The sequence below is a fragment of the Chelmon rostratus genome, chromosome 24 (assembly GCF_017976325.1).
Source record: "Chelmon rostratus isolate fCheRos1 chromosome 24, fCheRos1.pri, whole genome shotgun sequence".
NCBI lineage: Eukaryota > Metazoa > Chordata > Actinopteri > Chaetodontiformes > Chaetodontidae > Chelmon > Chelmon rostratus.
This window is the reverse complement of record NC_055681.1, coordinates 13,407,323-13,421,805: the sequence shown is the minus strand read 5'-3', so window position 1 is coordinate 13,421,805 and position 14,483 is coordinate 13,407,323. Positions and strand designations below refer to the sequence as shown.

General features: G+C 45.1%; 1 protein-coding gene across 1 annotated transcript in view; it reads right to left on the bottom strand.

Moving 5' to 3' along the window:
• LOC121627266 (double-stranded RNA-specific editase 1-like) overlaps nucleotides 1–14,483 on the bottom strand; it is a 57,811-nt gene that overhangs the window by 34,658 nt on the left and 8,670 nt on the right. Inside the window, exon 2 of the mRNA XM_041966083.1 lies at nucleotides 260–309. The gene's annotated coding sequence lies outside the window, so the exon portion shown is untranslated. The remainder of the gene's footprint in view (nucleotides 1–259; nucleotides 310–14,483) is intronic.

Here is a 14,483-nt window from a genome sequence, read left to right as displayed (position 1 = left end):
ATCTTGTGTGTGAAAGCAGTTTATCATGTCTTCTGTGGTTCTGGAGGAGCTTCATCGAGCACGAGGAGAGAAAGGGCTCCAAACACATGTGATCGAAAGATGTGGCAATTTACCAGGAATAGAGGCTCTGATTAGAAGATGCATTGTGGGAAATTCATGACTGTTGGCCCAAGACCTCTATGAGTCAACTCTGCGTCTTTAATATCCCATTTAAATGTAGACAGACAGTACAAGGGAAATAAACATGCAGTAAACTAACCTGGTTTATGTCTTCTTCAGGGTCTGGAAGGACTTCAGCTACGCTGTGGCCTGAAACAAAAAAAAACAGTGATACTTAGATATCATATCAATATGTATTTGGCCAGATCACAAGCTTTGTTGCATCGAAATATGTATTTTCCACATGTAGCATTGTATCCACAGACTGAAGGACAATCAGCAGAAGCTGAGATTACACTGAGTGGCCTGTAGGGGGAGCAGCTGCACTTCACATCTCCACACTGGGAAGGAAAAGACTGAACTGCATGTGATTTCCCGCACTGTTCCTTCTCCTCCTACCCCTCTACGCATCTTCGCATTCATCACGGCTGAAGGAGCTTGTTATTCGGAAGAAAGTCAAATATTTCAACACAGGAGTCGAAGCAACGTCAGTGCACGATACACTGAGACATGAGACGGATGATACTGAGACAGTCAGAGGCACAGATTTAAAGATCACAATTACACGCTACTCAAAGGAACTGTTGGTATCAGTCTCACAGAGGTTTTTGTTTAATAAGTTCAGCTAAATCAAGTGAATGAAAAGACACTTTGATGTCTTAGGGTGAATTTGCATTTTTAAATACTGTGATACGGTTCAGTCTCATCACTGAAATGAACGAATGAAGACATACAGATGAACTGAGCAGAGGGAACCTCTCAGAGTGGGGGTATTCCCAGCGCCAGGCCTCAGAGGGATGCTGGCCATGGTGATTTTTCCCCAGTTTGTGCAACACCCTTACAAACGGCCTGTGCCTGTTCTCTGCAGAGTGACTGGGTGGGTGGCTTTTCCGGGAGTTTGGTGAGTTACGTTTTCACACTGGCACTGACACCACAAGCGTGTTGCGTGTATGTTCTTTATGACAGAATGAAATGAAACCAATGAACACACACCGCACGCTGCGCTCATTTTCACTGCTATAATTACATCACCTTAAAGCTTTAAAGACATTTTAAGGTCCAACGGAATTATTAAAACATCGACCTTTACTTGATGAGGTGAAAACTTGGGTTGGACAGAAAGCAGAATGTGAAAAATTGTCTTTTAAGTTATTAAATAGGGATCATAATTAATATGTTAAATGGCTAGCAGGCCCTGTTAATGGTGGTCAAAAGCCTACTTTTTGTCTTTTTTCAGACAATTCCAATATTTAACGATGAACCTCTATATATTTAACCTTTTTCTCCTCTTGATCCTGTATTGTCGTCACATCAGTCCCCTCTGAAAACTCCTTATTTTGGGACTTTGTTGACGTATGGGAGCTGCTACGGTTTCCACGCCAGCAGCTGCACCACAGTCAGGAACCTCGGCACACTCATGTGTTCTGGTGCCACCGGAATGACGGATTCTCCTCCCGAACACGCGCTAAAAGGCGAGGAATCAGGGTAACTCGGAGAAACGCAATAAGGAGAGCTCTGCTGGGTGAGAGAAGACATCGACCCCAAGTGGAGGGCTGTCTCATGCCTTCATGGAGAACCACAGTGCACATTATATTCCCTCATAGGTCTATACTCTAAAACTCTAAAGGAGTTTCAGCTCGTTGTGGGAGGGGCTTCTGCCAGGCCTGATCTGTACCCTGTATGACCACAGAAGGAGGCTCAGGGCACACCGCCCTGACGGCTGATGTACTTTCATCACTTTCAGGACCGTGGATAGCTCCAGACTGTTTATGTAGCGGGACGGGGGATTCTCCCATCTTTCCCCCAGGTTCGACTGAGAGAGGGACGCTTGGCATTCGTCTCTCGTGCTGAACTGGATCGAGGAGCAGACGGTCAAAACCACCTCTGGATTTTCCTCATTTGGGGACGACCATGCGGCTTGCGGACATCACACCCGGCAGACGCATAACTGACAGAGTCGTCACGACTCTGTGGGATGCCATATATTCAACAAGTGCCTGCTGAACAGACACAGGTCCAAAATCGGTCCCGTCCTGCCTGTTTTCTTTGGTGTGAGAAAACAACAGCAATAAAACCCCTCGTTTGCCTCTCCTGGGAGGACTCGGGAGATCGCTTTCTTCCTCAGAAGCTCTGCCAGCTCTTCCGTCGGGGCTGTCATCTCTGTCCGAGATGACACCAGAAGCAGCGGGGAGGGGGAATGGCGAACTAGAGCGTGCAGTCTCTTGAAATTAGCCTTGACATCCATGTTTTCACGGATTGCGGGCTCTGCCACCCCGAGCAGCATTGTGTATGAAGGTGCGCAAACGTCAGTGACGTAGGTCTGTTGACATGAGCTGAGACACGTGCAGTCAAACAGTTCACTGAATCGTAGCCTGCCACGCCGTAATCCTGCATGAAGCCGCCATTGTCGCCGTGACAGTTGTTGAACCTTCCCCGTGTAATCCGAGTGGCACACAGGTGTGAACTATCAGAGAAGTGAGCGTGAACTCGATCCTGAGGAGGCGATGGCTTGTACCTGCCAGACGCGGTAGCCTTGAATTATGTTAGATTAGTTAGACTCGGCTCTAGCAGCTGGACAGAGGGAAAGGCACTCTTCCCTGAAGGGCTGGAGCTCCGTGAAGCGAGGCCCCAGTTTGTTCATCAGCTCCTGGAGGCCACGAGCAGGTGCAGGTTGTTCTGCCGCCTTCCTGGCGACGCCTGGCTCGTGCTGGAGACGTCCTTTGCCAGCTGGCTGTCACACACAAGGAGAGAGCCGCTGTGGCAGAGCTCCTGAGCCTGACGGGGACGAGGAAAGCCACAGACGCGGCCCCTCATCCTCACAATCGACTCCCGGCCACCTAATGGGAAGAACCTGGAGCAGAGCCCGAGATGGAGGGAGCCAAGCCCCCTGACTCTGAGATCTGAGTTCCTCTCCAGGAAGCCTGGGAGGATTCCGCTGACGATTAGCTTGCCTGTCTCGTCCTCCAGAGGGACGCCGCCACCACCCTCCACCTGGAGTGCCGCTCGCCGCTGCCAAATGTGTCAGTCATAAACCCAATAGCGGCGAAAGGCGAAGGCGAAGCCTACACAAAATAACAGTACACATGACAAACATCACACTCCATCTCTGACAGCCACACACCAGAATTAAACAAAGAATGTGTGCTGCTTGGTTTGGACTACTGGATGGACATTCTGCACTCAACCTGAAACAACACACACAACCAGCGTCTGTCCTCTCCAACACCAACAGAGACCGGCGACGAGCGCTGTGCTCAGGGTTACTCAGATCAAACAAGAGCTGCGGTGAGGAGAAGCCTCCAACGTTAGTCGAAGAAAACTCCAAGACTGAGCAGATATCTGTTTGGAGAAGGACGTGAAAAACAGCGGCAGGAGCCAAGGTCGCGCTGAACGACTGAGCAAACACTCATTTTACTGTCGATTCCACAACACCAACGGTTGCTTTTTTCTCTTTTCAGAAATCACAAATCACTGTGTTTACTGCATTCAATCATTTTGATTTTGTAAATTCAGCTCCATACTCAATACTTTGTCCAGCATTTCTTTTTTTTTTTTTTTTTGCAATGCACAAAGGCCCTTAACCAGAGGAATTTGCGACAGCTCACTGGACCACGGCTACACTCGAGGAAGACAGAGCCGAGCCAAAAATACATCTGCAGTCAAGTGTCTGAGCTCGACGCGTCCTCCGTGTCAATCACAGAGCACTTCACCTCTCTGAAATGGAAACAAACTGTGTCCCAGCTGCTGGGTCAGGATCCAGAGGGCACACACACACACACACACACACACAGAAACACTTGTGTAATCAAGTACACTGGGTGGCAGTTTGATGGACCGGATCAGTGTTAGGTAGACGCATGTAAAAGCTGGATGAGAGCACAATTTTACACTATTTCCAAAAACATCTTTAACAATATCACAGTATCTGACTGTGTGCTCAATTATCAAATATGTTTTCCATTTAATCCATGTTAAAAAGTGATGGGCTAGTTTCTCAGCTTCAGGAGAAATCCTGTCTGAAACACATCAGAATAGAGAGCAGTACTGTTGAATACATTAAATAAATCGATGTGGAGAGACTGGATGAAATGTTGGGGAAAGCTTAGCGACATGCAAAAGATGTTCACACCTTGAACATGAAAGATGGACGCGAAAACCTGGTTTCAGCACCAGGAGCTGTCCACAGAACTGAACCACACGCAGCTAAGCATCCGCCATCAGTGGGAGCAGATAAGACAAGATCAGACATTCAATTTTAAACTCCTACAATGTTATAATGTGCTGAAAGTGACAGGCTGAACACACTTCACACAGTCATAGGCAGCAGCCTCAAGTTGTAATCAAGCTCAGAGTAGTCCTTCAAGCTTCGCCAATATTATACTTGAGACATTAGTTTAAAAAGACAAACATTAGAGCCATCACTGGCCTTTAGAGGAGACTCAGCCTTGTCCTTGTACGGTCTGTGAGTTTTGGAAAACCCAAATCCATCTCAATGAAGCTTGGGTTTGACGGTTTCTACATTTTGTACATGAAGCAATCAGAGAATGGACGATATGAGAGCGAGGCAGGCGTGCAGCAGATGTGCCTCACACATGAGGATTGATTTCATAAATGCACAGTATGGAGATATGATATTTAACAGAGCATATGTTAATATACTATGAGCACGATCATCCTCAGGGATCAGTTGAGACTAATAACAAAGACTGAGCTATTTATATATAAAAGTTTACATTCATCAGTCTATATATCTCCCCATTTTTCCAGAGCACGACGTGGCAGCTTCTGCCGTCTGGATGTAGAAATCCAACATTCCTGCAGCTCAAGTGTTTGTGAGGGGACCAGTGTCCTTAGTTGGAGGCTGCTTAGGAAAGAAGAAACGAGGCATTTGTCAAACAGAAGCTGTTGTTTACTGAAGCAGACCAGCAGATGGCCTTTGACGACACAACGGGGCTGTTCGGCCGAGGGGGACGAAATTCCCACAACGCTTCTGACACTTTGGAATGTGCTGCGCAGCCATCGGGTGACTCATTAGTCAGTTTTTATATATATTCTTGCCATTTTCATGAGGGAAAAACACAAACGTCTCTCTCTGCTGTTCTTGCAGGAGAGGAAAGACTTCTGCTCACCAAATACAGCAGATCCCCGCATGAATCCCTGCGAACTCAGACGGCAGGAGCTTCATCTTTCGTTGGGACGATCGGCGAGTAAACAGCATGTGTGGAGACCTTCCTCAAACTCATACGTTTGATTCTGCACATTTGGCCCGAGCTCTTCTGCAATCGTATAATGCTATCATGGTTAAAATGAACCAACACTGATTGTTCATAGGTGACAGATTGAAGTCACACGCTTTGATTTTGCACCACAACATCAGATTATTTCTTCTTTGGCTTCTCAGAGTCATTATTTGCATGAACACAAGACAGAGTTGCTTTAAACATTTGAAGAAACAACCGGTGTTGTCATTTTTTGGTGAGGATGGTCTCATTAAAAGAGGCCTGATGTATCCCCTGACTCATTAGGTGCTGAACAACAACAGTGACAGACGTTTTAAAGTTTTAAGATTAAACTTTACGTCTGATGAGGCAGGATTCCTCATCCTGCAGCAGAATCCTCATACCTGAGCTGCGTCACCAGCAGAGCTGTCTAACATGCTGCCAGTTCACCTAAACTGTCCTCCACAAACAAAGAGGGAGGTTTCAGCGCCGAGCATCAACACGTTTTTTTAAAAAAAACAAGACCCCATTCTGTGAAATCCCCCTGGTTAGTGAATCTGTGGTGCCTATTAGGCGGCGCAGTCAATGTCAGGAAATCAGATGTCTGAATGTGATCCAGACGCGAGCAGAAGAAGGGACCGGAGGCAGGAGGATGCGTATTTCTTTCCTTTTTCCAAATCCCACCGCAGAGACGGATGAGAGGCAAACATGGGGGATGTCTGTAGCCTACTTTCATACATTTGCATATTTTTCAGAGAAGGGCAGAGGCAGCTTCAGAGAGGGGGAGGTTGACGGGGTGGGGGAACCCAGAGTAAGCGTTCCAATCTCCTTCAAATCATAAAAATATATATTTGGAGCTAAAGCAAAATGTATACACAATACCAAACTTCCATCCAAAAAGCACTTAAAATTACAAATCCATATTTCTGACTGTTGTTGCCTTTTTTGACTCTTTGCAATGGCCCATATGTATTTTTGTCCCCCAGCGGTGAGTATTTTACGTGTTCACAGATCAGCACGTCAACAGGACAACGCGGCCAAGCCCATAATTTCCGCAGCAGCCGCTAACTGTGGGGGGAGGGGCCCGCGGAGGCAGGCAGGGCTTTCGTTTCCCCGCATCTAATCTGTTTTCTAAAATCACTTTCAAAGGAGGCAGATTAAGTTGGAGCGATGCTGCGGGCGGACAGAGGAGTGCACCTGCAGCGGGGCAGCAGCGGAGAGGGGAATAATCTGACTCCCAAACAGAGAATAAGGAGAGGACACAGGACACAAACACACACACACATCAAGCTTGTAGTCAAGGTCTGAAAGGTCTAAAATCTCATGGTTATTCAAACCTTGCAGGGGTTTGGATCCTGTTCCAGTGTGTTAGCGTCAACTCTCTAACTCCTTAACCTTTCCATGAGGACACAAACTTTATTTACTCGAAGGGGCACGCCACCTATTTCACACATAAAGGTCAATTTAGGACTCACGAGGAGTACAGACGCTCCAATCGGTGGAAGCCATAGCTTTTCTTCTACTCAGTGCCAATCTGCCAATAATACAATCTGATACATGTGCTCACTTCATTGTTATGTGACTCCAGGGAACTCATTACAGTCACTGACATGGCAGCCATTGTGACTGAACTGCGGAAACAACACATTTTATACTGACACTGACAAAAAAACTGGATCTAATGTGGATCTGCCATGGTCGATGCCCGATCTATTTAAAAAGGTCAGTATAGGGGCCGACGCAGATCCGGCATACTAATATACTAATTCAAAATATTAGATTGGTGCATTCCTGCCATCATCTTTTACATAATCCTGCTCTCCTGCGGTATAAACTGCTCCACATACACCAGGAGTGGTGGTTTGCAGTCAGCTACAGGAGCCAATGCTACAAACAGGATATAATAAATCCCTTGAATACAAGTTTTTGTTAATTTCATGATGAATTTCTTGAAATTTGAAAGAACATTCCATTGCCCATAAAACGTCAGAAAATAGAAACCCACCCAATAGTGGCCATGATCGTGAGTTTGGTAAGCAATCCAGCTATCTACTGTAGCTGACGCTGCAACATCAGCAGAGAGGGCTGACCGGGAAACCCTCCCTTATTCCTCGGCCAGTGTTCATGCATGTTTTATGCAGACACTCGAAGTGTTTATGGAATTTCCAATCAAGAGGTTAAAACATCATGTTTAAGGAAGCTAGAGCCAGGTAAAAAAAAGGAAAAAAAACCCTTCATTTTCACCTTGAATCGTGTTTATCCTTGTTTAGCCTCCGCGTTTCCTTCCTTTCCCCCTCTTAATTCCGCGCCGTCTGACACGAAGCCGTCAGCGGTGCTATTTTTACACGAGGAGAGCTCGTTTGATCTCGTCCCAGCACTCGTGTTGCCTCCTCCGACAGCATTCAACTGTGCGGAAGGTTAATCTATGGCAATTATTTTTCAGCTGCGCCGAGCACCTGTGGATACGCTGAGTGAGTCTGCGAGTGTAAAATCACTGCTAGTGGTTTCCAGGGTCAGTTCAGCGCACAACACAGTCCTGAACTGACAAACAGGCAATATATGGCCTGTTAAAATGTTCAGGTAGTAGATTACACCAGCGGTTACCACTAATCTGATAAATAATTCATCAATTATCATTGTCCGAGCATGCATAAACCAGAAAAAGATCACTAAATGAAATGCAAGCAAAGCACATTCAGCTGATACAGTCCATGCACAGTACATTTTAGAGGCTGCTTCCAAAGTACTTTAAGCACAATATATTTATTTTTGATCACTTCGGGCCAATAGATAATTCAGGATCTCCTGACCGGGCAGTGTGAAGGCTTTGAGGCAGCATTTAGGCCTTCAATGTAAGAAACAGGATTTACAGAAATTAGATCTGAATGAAATATGAGCAGGAGTGCAGCATTGATTCTTGATGTAGTATTTGTATTTACATAGACATTAGAAGCAGTGTTTTATTGTTATTTATATAGAAAAGTATTTAAATCATATATATACCTATATATTATGTCAGTTTATGTGCAGTGAAACCAGAATAGTACTAATGTTTCTAAAAAAATGAGCCTCCATATTTGGAGAAAAGCTTCACTGTGCTGGGTTATTTTATTCCTCTGTCTTGACTGAAGGTGTGGGGTGTCCTTCAGAATAACCGTATCATTATCAAGGCCCTCTCCGTGTCTCGCGTCCTTTTTATGATTTCCTTCCTTCATGTTGGGAGCTTTTATCTGTGCAGCCACTCTGCTGGATGAGTCCCCAGAGCGTTGTTGAATTACGCCGGCACGGAGGCCGTTCGATTGGCTGTCTCTTGCTGTGTTGTAAAACGTCCGTCTTGATGGGGGCAGCCGGGCCGAGGGGGGCCCTTTGCTGACGGGGCCCGACGCACAAAACTGCACACACGCGCAGTCACACATTAACCGGATGCCCTTTACTCGCACTCATATTGACGTCGGGATGAAAATGAAAATATGGGAGCCCTCGGGGACGCTGCTCCAGGGAAGGGTCACATACCTGCGACCTTGAGGATTACAACACGTCTGTCACAGACCCTCCATCCTAAAATCTAATCTGTCAGTTAATTCCATGTATGGGCTGGTATCAGTGCTCCTCCCTGACCACAGGTCAGCGATGTCAACCTCACTGCCACACAGGCGGCTGCAGCTTTCTCCACGAAGACTGCAGCGGATATTCATGCTCCCCGGGGGATGAATCCTCATGTTTCTCCCCTGACCTTTCCTCTAGCGCCACCATCAGGCCATAATTTTCACTTGTACATAAGAAATATCAAAATCTAATAGGAACAACTCATCCAGATTGTGGAACAAAAGAAATGAATTTAGTGTATTTAAAATCTCTATGAAAGTTTGGTTTAAAAAGTGGGAACCACTAATTGGAACGACTATTATTTAGACGTCAAAGTGAACTACAGTGACTGCCTGTGTGGCTTCTTCTTAGTGATGCAGCTGCATTGCCAGCCAGGAGTGATGGACCCAGAATTATCCTTTAAGAGCATCACGTTGGACTCCAGTAACTTGCTATCCTACTTTCCTACCCTACTTTCTTTTACCTATCTCAGCAATGGTCGGCTTTTAGAAATGAATGTAGGTTCAGCTGTCGAGGTGAAGAAATGGAGCTCGTAGCTCTGTGTTCATATGGCAGGGAAGAGGCGGGAATAAGGAGCAAGTGAGTTTATCAGTGGAGAACAAGTTTATCGCCCTCAGAGGAGACGAATTATCAGCTGTTTGGCTTCTGGTGCCACCGGTTTCCAAGAGCGTATTCAAGTTCAAATTCAACATGGTGGCAAAAACGACTCAGAACCCTCCACTGCACTCATCTCTCTTCAAACAAGCTTTTTACGGCTTATAATTCAATTACAAAATCGGTTTATTAGCTAACGAGGCTCTGATCCCAAAGTGAGAGCACATGCTTTGAGAATTCTTTGAAAGTCAACCCACAACCTGCCAATGAAATGTCTCCGGTGTCCGGTGTTGTGTCCACTGCCTCAGAAGCAGCAGTGACCACGCCTCAACCTTCATGTCTCTAATTATCACACAAAATTCAAATCTCCCTTTTCTTGTATTGTAAACTGATTTTAATTAAGTAGCTGTCTCCTCAGAGAAGATCTTTTTGAACTTCCTCAATCCGTCGTCACGGACAACAGAGGTTGCGCTCGCAGAGGTGGTAAATGACCCTACTTCCTGCCCCTGATCTTTAATATTCCCTTTGTTCTGACAAGGCCTGAAGAAGTCAGTGGAGGAAGTAAGCCAAGTTCAAACATGCAACATAGGTCTTCCTGTGTGCTTCATTTGCATTTTCATTAGGGCGGAGATGTTTTTTAAAAAAACAGTGCCAGTGTGGACAGGATTTGAAGGAAAATCCTATTTTAAGAAACATCTTTATACATGTGGCCTAAATGAAATATAGCATGTTAATTCAATATTTCTGAGACAGAAAAAACAAGACTATTTTAAATGTTTTTTTTGGTTTTGGGAAAAAGGTGTTGTTTAGTTTTAGTTTTTATATTTTAAGGTGATGCCTGGAGTGCATTAGGGCACATACGCAGAAGAACAAGCCTCAGCTTTGCTTCTGGTCGAATTAATACACTGAATATCACAAACACACTTGCATCCGACGCCACCGCATCTGCCCTTCGCTCCCTCTCAGCTCCTTTCCACAGACAGAACGGACGTGATCTCTGGCCCTCTCGCCTGTCTGCCCTGTGTGGCCGCCGGTCATGTCATCTGCCAGCAGAGGAGGAGGAGGAGGAGGAGGAGGGAGGACGAAGGCCCGGCTGGCTGGCTTGTCTCCTTGAGGTGTTGCAGCGCAGACACTGACAGCCACAAGCTGGAGGTGGGAGGCACGGCAGTGGGTGTGGAGGCCGGGCAAAGTTGCAAACTTCTTTTTTTTTTTTTTTAAGGACATCTGCTAAACTTTGGCTTTCTGACCAACACTGTGATTCCGATCTTAACTATGATTACTTTAGATTTAACTCCAGGCCTGGACATACCTTTAAACAAGATGCTTGCACCAAACATAACCACAATATTTGCAAATCAGTGGGTGTAGTTCTATAAAAATATGGCCATTTATCCCACATTTATAAAGATATTATTATCAGTGTTATACTACATCATAATAATGTGAGCCAATACTTATGGAAATAATGCTGGTTTTGGTGTGTGAACTCTTTCATGACAAAATAAAACAGGTCAGTCATATAATTTATAATATTTTGGACTCCTTGGATGATGAATCTGACAGATTTGCACTTTAGCTGCCTCAGCTAACATTAACTTGCTAAAATTAACATCTGTGAAGCCACATTAACATTGCCTTTAACTATATTAGCCATATATTGCACTCAAATTTTTATTTCAACAATCAAACAAAATAATTTATTATTTTAAGTGTTTAGAAATGCACAAATTACAGTAATAGAACACTACACCTGTCGATGATGAAGCACAATGTGATGGTTCAGTGTGTCTGTAATGCAGGGAGTAAAACAATGGACACAGGCACATCTTCTCTGTTGCACTGTGCAGCAGTGAGAAAGTCACCTTGTCCCCGTGCAGCAGCAGCACCCAGGGGTCCAGTCCCGCCCTCCCTGTCACAGCGTGGCCCCTGCTGGCCCCCCATCTGACGCACTGACACAGAGCTGCGCGCGCCGCCCTCGTTCCCCGTCCCTCCCGAAAATAAACTTGACGCCACGCAAGCAACAGAGCATCAGCTGTTGTGATGTGATTCTGGCTGACATCGCTCCATAGAGATAGGACAGATAATTAGATTTTAGATTCCTTGTCGTGAGTCCAAATCTAATTTATTATCACTTTTTGAGGCTGAGGTTACGCAGATATGGCAAGCTCTGCTGTTTTTGGCCTCAGCCTCGCCTGCAAAACGGAACAAGAGCCTTGAGAAGAATCAGACAATTCAGTTTTTAATCTCAGTGCTCTCCGTCTGTTAAAATATAGAAAAATTCATGTGGAATCTGTCCAGATACACAACGTTTCATCCCTTAAAAAGAGAGACAAAAGCCTGAGATTATTTTGGGTAAATCCTCAGCTCTTATTCTACTTCCCAGGTGGATGAACCATACCACCAGTGAGTCATCATTCCACCCACACACACACACACACACACACACACACACTCACACACACACACATACACATACAGACCCTCAGAACATCACCACAATAAGACCTCACAACTGCACTCGTTGGATGTCTTGTCAGAAATGATTACACCGAAAAACTGGATTCACTCTGCAGTGGTTGCGTAAGCAGCTTGTGGCAGTGTCCTGAGTTAACCTCATCCTCACTGCTGCATCTGACTCCAGCACTCACGATCCGCAGCCCCTTAAAATCCACCTCCAGGCTGAGATTTCAGTCAGGGTGTGTTTAAGAAGTGGGGCAGGCAGAGGATCAAAGGTGATTCAGGGATCCTTTGCTTGAGGTCTGACAACCTCAAGCAGACGGACGATAATGCAGAAGGATTCATCTCTACGGTCATATCCTACCAGGCTCTTAATGCCATAGCATGTTCTGATCTTTGTGATAGCATTCGGATAAATTAACTAAAGGGATCAATCTTCAGTGGACAATGATGATCACAGGAACATGACACACTTTCAAAATAATGCAAATTAAATTGTGGTCATGGAAGATACAAAATCACTCTTTATCACTCAACACAACTGTAACTCCAGATTCTATGAGTATGGGCGTAGCCCTCTAAGAGCTGTCCCTATTGGGTTTATTGGGGTTTATTTGCTGTCATGAAGATTTTGTCTCAGGTGCTCATGTACAGTATATAACGCTGTCAGGACATGAGCTTCGCACCCACAAGCCAGTGTTTTCTTCAGCTTCAGCTAACTGCCCCCTGCAAAACTTCTTTAATGACTCCGCAATCATCGACCTCATTGCAGATGGGGACGGAAAAAAAAGGAGTAGAGAGAACTGACCCAGGGGGGAACCACCTCCAGATCAGTGCAGGGAAAACCAAAGAGCTGGTGGTGGATTTCTGCAGGTGCAAACACTCTCCTCCTGCACCAGAGAACATCCAGGGAACAGATGTTGAGATGGTGCAATCTAATAAGTACCTGGGTGTTCACCTGAATAATAAACTGGACTGTACAGACACTAAAATGCGCTACATAAGAAATGTCAGAGCAGACTGCATCTGCTGAGGACACTCAGGTCTTTTGGAGTGCAGGGGCCTCTCCTGAGGACCTTTTTGACTCCATGTTGGCACCAACCATCTTCAATGAAGTTCTTATTCCCTTCAGAGACACAACCGACTGGTCAAGAAGCCCCTCAACCCAGTGGAGGTGTTGGGAGAAAGGAGGATGATGGCGAAGATATCATCCCTAATGAAGAACATGTAGGACACTCTGACAGCACTGAGCAGCTCCTTCAGTGACAGGTTGCTTCACCCACGGTGTGTGAAGGAGAGTAACCCCTTTGCTGCTGTAACACTGCAAATGTCACCGCTGCTGGATAGTTTAAGAACATTTCAGCCTCTGCTGCTTTTATTTTGATCGTTCTATCTTTATTCTGTCTCTTGAGTCCCCCCACTTCACGGACATGTAGCTCTAAATTGCTCAAGTACACCTTGAAAAGATCGTCGTTGAAAAATGTGAAGTGAAAGGCTCCTTTCGTTTCTTGCTCAACTTCAAACGCAGGATAATGATGAAAAACCACTTTACTAATGTAAGATAAAAAAGTTCAGTCAAAAGTTAAGCCGTTAGCTCATTACAAACATCAAAACAATCATTACAACCTTTGAGGAATAAAAGTGTCCTTTAAACCTGAACATTCAGGCTACCGTTTCATTGTGCCATACTGAGCGCCTGGGAGTCTGTTTTAGTGGAACATTTTAAAAGTAAATCATTAGATTTAAGACAGATTTTTTTCCTTCTTTGATCTGAGGCTTATCCACCAAGTGCAGTACCATGCTGTTGTCACAGTGACCGGGACTGTGGAAGCAGTGAAGGCGATAAAAGGATTTGTACCTGCTGTTATCGTGACTCTCGGTGTGAGTCACATAAATCATATACAAATACAGCAGACAGCGTCATCTGTGCCTTAAAACCTGTTTATTTTGTTAAGGCATCCAGATCAGCACTCGTATCAAGATGAGCCAATATGAATGATGAAGAAACTGGACGACACGTGTGCAACATGTCCTAACGTTCATGCCGGACAGCTTTTAAAGGCTCATATCATGTTCAGCTGTAAGACATCAGTGCCCAGCTCAGGCCACCACAAACCACTGCAATCATCCATCTAGTCCTGGTGGCTCAGTCTGGTACAGTGTATGCAGTATAAATATGTGTATATTAGGGCCGGGCGATTAATCAAACTTGATTTTCAATTACAATTTTGGCTTCCAGCGCTTATGAAAACAAGATAATCAAGATAAAACGATTATTGTGCCACATTCTGTTGCAATGATGCTCTCATTTTGTCTTTTGTCATAAATCCAGCACACCCCTTTCTTTTACACTGGTGCGCTTTCGCCCCTCCCTTAAAGCCCAAACATGGATTAATGAATAAGTCTTTACATTTATTATTAGTAGTATGCTATTATTACATTATTTTT